The 6882-nt window shown below is 35.4% G+C and overlaps 1 pseudogene; it reads right to left on the reverse strand.

Annotated features, from left to right (window-relative positions):
* Nucleotides 1–126: 126 nt before the first annotated feature.
* Nucleotides 127–6882, reverse strand: part of LOC105624220 — an 11773-nt pseudogene continuing 5017 nt past the window's right edge.

Here is a 6882-nt window from a genome sequence, read left to right on the forward strand (position 1 = left end):
TATAGTGTGTGTGTGTGTAGTATATATATATATATATATATATATATATATATATATATAAATGTATAGAGTATACATTATATATACGTCAATTTAATTAAATTAAAAAAGTATAAAAATAGATTATTATTCTGTTGGCCCGACTCTAATATCGATAGAACCTTCTCCACCATGATAAGACGGAGAATTCGTTTGTTCCTCAACGTTATCAGGAGTTTTCGGTATTGTCGGAAGTGGTGTATAATTGTTATCAGTGTTTGGAGTTTCTTGGATGATAATGATTGGTTTGTTCCAATGATTTCCATGTTGATGATGATGCCCTGGTGGAACATTATGCCACTGCCACCATGATTCTCTATCAGAATTTTGCGGTGTATGTCGTGTGTTGTCGGAGGCAATAATCATCTACAAAACACGAAATGTAACTTATATATTTGCATTTTATAAAAATATATTAATATACCAATATTTATACAGCATTTGTAATTTTTATGTCGCGATGTTCTTTTTAACTTTAAAATATTTCGAAGGTCGATTCTCAAATGAGATATTTACCGAAACGAATTGAATAAATTCAGTCGACTATTTTTTCGCTCTTTAATTTTTGGACGACTAAAATTTGTACGAAAAAATTTTTTTAATCTTGGGAAATTATTACTGGTATATACATATATGATTATAATTATTCGAAAAGTTTTTCGATACATAAAAGATTGATTCTTTACAAAAATATTTATATTTGAGGATTTCAAAATTGTTGCGATTCTTGTATAAGTACGTACTATGTCATTTGTCCTTGGATTTTGGCATACCCATTCGATGTCAGTAATAAGTTTATTGTTTTGTTGCTCAATTCGTTGTGGATATCTCCATCCGTGGTCAGGATTGTTTCCTCTTTGATTTTGAAAGCCAGGATAAGTCGACCATCCCGGATGAGCTTCAATTTCGATGACTACGAGCAATGCAATAGCGACCAATAGTATCTTCATTTTCTATTGTTTAAAGGATAATAAATCAAATAAATAAAGAAATGACCAATATAATTAAAACTTAGCTTTTGATGTTTAATAATAATTATATATAAATTATATATAAATAAATTATATATAAACTTTTTAGTTATACAAATTTCGTTCCGTTTACGGTCAGTTTTGAAATGCAATCATTAACTGAAAATAATAATGTCACAAATTAAATTGATCATCAATTTAATAATATTGCCAACAAGTAACATTGAAACATTGAAAAAGAATTTATTGCGAAAAATATTATCACGTAGATAATGGATAAATTTTGCACAAATTATGAATTATGTAAACTACACCTTTAACATAAACTTCACAAATGTATAAACTTTAAAAAATTTTTTAATTTGCATCAAGAAGAAAAATTGAAAAATATACAATATTTTTAATTACACAATTTAATCGATAAACAGTCTTTTAAATCCGTAGATTGATCGTAACTTCACTTAAAGACAATAATATTGCTAATAGTATCTGAAGAAGAGCCAGAAGCCAGAAGCCGGTCGACGAGGAAAAACTGCACTTAGCTAATAAGTCGTCATCGCAGCGTCGTTTCCTTATATAGCGATTTATTGACACGCAACCTCCGCTCATCCGGTGACCAATTGAATTCTATTGACACAATCAACTATAGGTGAAATGGAGATTTTGATTCATAAATGACGTCGGCAAATATGACGCATTACATACAATTTGTACGAATAATACGCAAAAAGCGATTTGTATTATTAAAATCGATTAGGATCTTCTTTTCTTCCTTCTCCCTCTCTATTTCATTCTCAAGGCAATTCGTCGTCGTAATACCGGTTTAGAGTTTTGAACAAACCGGTATCGCGAAATTACGCGAATCGCTTCGACGGCTGCCGCTATCATTAAGCAACGAATTACAGGACGCCGTGAGCCGGCGGCCGACGCGGAATTATTGTAATTTATGTCACGGTTCATCGCCATGCCGCCATCGCATATGTACGTATATACATCCAGTATAAAGGTCAATAAATGTCGCACTGGTTACAGTCTTTTTTCCAGCTCTATAAAACAAATTATTTCCTCGCTTCGTGTATTCAATGACTGCGTTCAGTAGAAAAAGTAACTTTGCAATTGTTGTAAAATTCTTTAATATTAATCTTGTCCTTCTCAGACAGATGCAATATTTATAAAATATTTATAAAATTTAATTTAAATATTTTATAAAAATTTTTGTGGTCTTAGAGTGCGCAGATCATAAACATTTATTATAAATATTACGAAATATTTATTATAAATGTTGTAGTGCTACGAAAATACTTAATGAACATTACAATTCAAGTAAAAAATATTTATTAGAAATATTTATTTATATTTATGATAAATATTACGTAAAATGTTTAGTCTATGTATTTTAATAATATTTCGAATAAAACTTTATATAAAATATCTATATAACATTTAAAAAAATGAATATTAATAAATATTTATCATAAATATTCTGTGCTGTCTGAGTTAATTCCTCATTGAATTTAAACAAATTGTATAGATTAATTCAAGAATTTGACAACAGTTGTAAAGCTGCTTTTTTTTATTGAACACAGCCAATGTTTGCGTATTCAATGGAATTGTGGATTTTAGTAAGTAATTTCAAAATAATGTTTTATGATTTAATAAAAAAATATTGGATCTAAAATTTTTTGTGCTCCACAATACATCCAAAGTTTCCTTATACATAAGTCTTTGTCATTAGTAACGCATAATGATTTTAATAAAAACGTTGTTAATCTTAAGGAAATTATAATTTCGTCATATTTGTACTATATGTTCAAGTATAATTCAATGAATTTTTTGCAAAGACACATCTTCAAATAAATAACATATTTCCATTATTGAATTAAAAATTAATTTTATAAAATTATTATATATTTTCTTTCTAATTGACACAATAAAAAAATTTCATATATTTTTTTTTTAAATTATATTTTTTTACGCATAAACATTCAACCTGCATGTCGGCATATCGGATTACAAATCCAACCGTCAGATGGAACCACTAGAATTATCGTAACGAGTCACAAACAATGTTCTTTGACGCGGAGAAAAAATTAAACGTATTATGGAAAAGAAATTCAATTATTTACACGTATTTTCATTGAATTTAACAAATTTTATCAGTTTAAAAGTCAAATGTTCAATCTTTTAAAATCGTTTATCAAGTCTAATTATATCTATAAACTACAAAATTTTTCTAAAATAAATAATTTAACACATTTCAAAAATATCAACTTTCGAAAATTCTTATTTATCTATCGGTATATTTCATTTCTTTAATCAATATACGTGCCAAAGGTGATGAATCAGTTGGCGTTTTACAGCGAACACGCACCCCCCATCCCCTCCTCTTCACATTAAAGCGCTCGATAATTCCGAGAGTTCTGTGTTTTTATCGCCATCGCTTTTAGAAAAATCTTCCACGAATATCGTTCGCCTTTTTTTCTCTCGCCGTTCTATTTTTCTTCTTCAACCGGGCAACGGTCCAATCGACCACAGTCGTGTTCCGCGACCGGAATAAAACGAACACAAGGTCCTCAATGAACGAAAACACTCTTCGTGGAGTCGTGGAGTGTGGTCGATCGAGCACCACGATGTCTCGGTGTCGTCGTAAAGGAATATGCCTCTTGGACTTTTCGCCGCGCTATCGCCGATCCCGATTACTTTCGAGGAAGCCGCGCTTGAATCATTCGCGTTAATTCCACGTTTCTCTAATTTTTTTTCTTCCCCTTTCTTTTTTGTTTTGATACGTACCACGACATATATACAGCGGGCTCTTGGGCTTAATGCCTCTCTTATTGCGCCGCGCGCAACTATTGCCTTCCTAATGAATACCATAATTTATAATACGCTGCGGTTGCTTTTGTCGGTTTATTGGGCGCGGAAACCGGAGACTTCAAAGGCATTCCCTTATCATTAATGTTTCACGTTATTTGGCTATCGTCGGGTTATCGATCGTCGGGGAATTTTGTAATTCGATTATTTTTGCGTCCACAAATTAAATGCGTATAATTACGCGACGCTCTATCTAGGCGATAATTAAACGGACACTACTATCAATTATTAGTATAGTAAAATCTAAGTTTCATACACTCCAGTTTGAAAAATTGAAAATGCTGAAATGAAATTTTCTCTTCAATGTAGAATAAAAAAGAAAAAAATAAAGTGCAAGAAGTTCAATTAAAGAGAAGTCTTCTAATATTGAATAGAGAATATACAAAGATTGAATATTTGATCAGTTTTGACAATCATCATTTTTATTACTTGAGTATCATTTGTTTGTTTATTAGTTACTTGAATGTCATTTGTTTTTATTACTTGAATTTATCAGTTTTCTGCGATATTTTTCAAATAACGATTTTATGAGAAAATAGGTAGAGAATAGAGGACGCGATAATGCAATTTTAATGCGTACGCAAATATATTAAAATGCATTACATCATTTAATGTGCAATTACTCGATATTATTAACGACGAGTCAACATGTCATGAATTCACAGTAATATCGTGAAAAGAAGGAAGTTCTCATCAGGTCATAGATGTCATTATTGCTGAATCTCGGAGAATTCGTTTCTCTCGCTTTATCTCTCTGTTTTCTCCGGTGCAACTTTTTCTCGAAATAATTGACGCGTTTCTCCTTCGTGGCGATCCCACGAAACGCGCTCACACGTATAGATCCAACACATGGCGAAAAGAGGCCGTGAACATCAATGCGTCCCTCCGCGATGTCACAAGACCGACAGACCGCATGTCCATCGTGTCGATCGGGGACAGAATGGGACAGAATGGGAAAGAAGGAGAGAACGGAGTTCACGAGCGGTCGAGTATTCGAAATCGAGAATACATCCCCGCGACGACGACAACACAACTATGATGATAGTGTGGGAAGGAATCTTAGTTGTAATGCGGACTACAGAGAGCATTATTTATTAATAGCAAACCCGATGATGCGCGCGTGCATGCACACGTGTGTGCGTGTGTGTGGTGTGTGTGTGTGTGGATACCACGAGGGAGTGGCGTGGCGAAACGCCATGCTAGAGCGAGCGCAACAACACGATGAATCGTGGAACGGATCCCTCGTGCCCCCTCGAACCCTCTTTCCATCACCGGGATACGATCTTCCTCCTTTTCATCGACTTCTCTCTCTTTCACTTCAGCCACCCCGATTCCTTCTATCCTTCTCGCTCTTTGCGCGGTCCTTTGCCGCACCGCTCGCTCTTTCTCTCTTCTTTCCGCTTCGCGTCTTTCTTGCTCTCGCTTACTATTCGCTCGTTCAACTTCCCTCTCTCTATTTATCTATCTATCTCTGCCGTTCGTTTAGCTTTCCTCTCTTTCTCGGTCAACACATGGATGCGATTCTCGCGCGCGCAAGAACCCAAGGGACGGTCCGCCGTTGTAGGAGAGTGGACGAACGTTCGCTTTGTCGGCGCCCGCGGCTGAGATCAAACGCACCGGCCGTTTCCTCCTTTTCCCCGCGCCGTAACACGACCAAGGTTCCACCGTTCGTCCATCCGTCCGTCCGTTTGTTCGTTCGTTCATTCGTTCCTCCGCTCCAACGTCTCTTCGCCGTAGTCCTCCACCGTCTCCTACCCTCTCATTCTTTCTTCCTTTTTCCCGCCGGTATCATCCGGCAAACCGCGCCGAGAGAGTCCAAGCAAAACCGACCGACGCCGGTTGGCCGACGAGTCGCTCTCTCGCCGCGTTCGCTCGCGGCAAAACTGTATTATAGCCTTCTCCGTATCCTGTCTTGTCCGGCACGTCTCGGAGGCCTCCGTCCATCTCGCGACCTCTCCTCTTCCCGCCCCTCCTCAAATCGTCCCTCTCTCGCGATAAATATTTACCTCGCCCTTTTGACGCCGTTACCGTCTAATCGATGCGATCGCGCGAAATGCGATCGCGACAGTCAGCCAATCGATCGAACGGTCGACCGATGACACCCTGCGATCCGCTAGGATTACCATATCCGAATGTATGGTTGTGTTCAGCAGAAAAAGCAGTTTTGCAATTGTAATTGTAAAATTCTAATATGATTGATTTTGCTCTTAGTTCCTCACTGAATCTAAATGTATAAACCAATCATATTTATAAAAAATCTTACAATCGCAAAATTGCTTTTTTTTGCTAATCACGAGAAAAGAGTATACAATGAACATTTTTAAAAAAACGATGGAAGAATTTAATAAAATAAAATTTCTAGAACATAATATTCTTATTGACAATTCTTATTAGTATAATTTTGATAAATGTATAATTAGAATCTTAAAAGTATGATCTTAAAAAGGGTGACTTTCTTTAGAAGAATACACCGGATAATCTTACGACTCATCTCATACAGCACAGATCATTCCAGCAACGTTGTACTAAACTTTTGTTCTTTATGGTGTATAACAATAAGTTTCATCCCCCTATCATGTAATTAGCGACGCTGATACACAGATTCAATTATTTCTTCTTTTTGCAACCAGATAATTAAAATCGACATAATACCATCGAGTTTAATTTTCGATACATTCAAGATAAGCATTTATTCACATTCTAAGGGATTAAAAATGCATTGATTGATGTGACTAATATGAAATCAAACGTCCTCGAGTTATAATTGATTTCGAGTTATAATTGGTTTCTTTTTGCGCTTTATCTGATGCACAGGTGATCACTGGTGAGATCAAAGCGCTTAGGCGAAATTAGATAGAAAGAGAGTGTGTTCCTTGATGGTGGCACAAGACGCATCTGGAAATAGTTTATTATTAATAGATGACTTGAATTCAACACGGAGAGAGAGAGAGAGAGAGAGAGAGGAGGAGAGAGAAAGAAAGAAGAAAGAAGAAGAAGAGAG

Source organism: Atta cephalotes (assembly GCF_000143395.1).
Source record: "Atta cephalotes unplaced genomic scaffold scaffold00074, whole genome shotgun sequence".
NCBI lineage: Eukaryota > Metazoa > Arthropoda > Insecta > Hymenoptera > Formicidae > Atta > Atta cephalotes.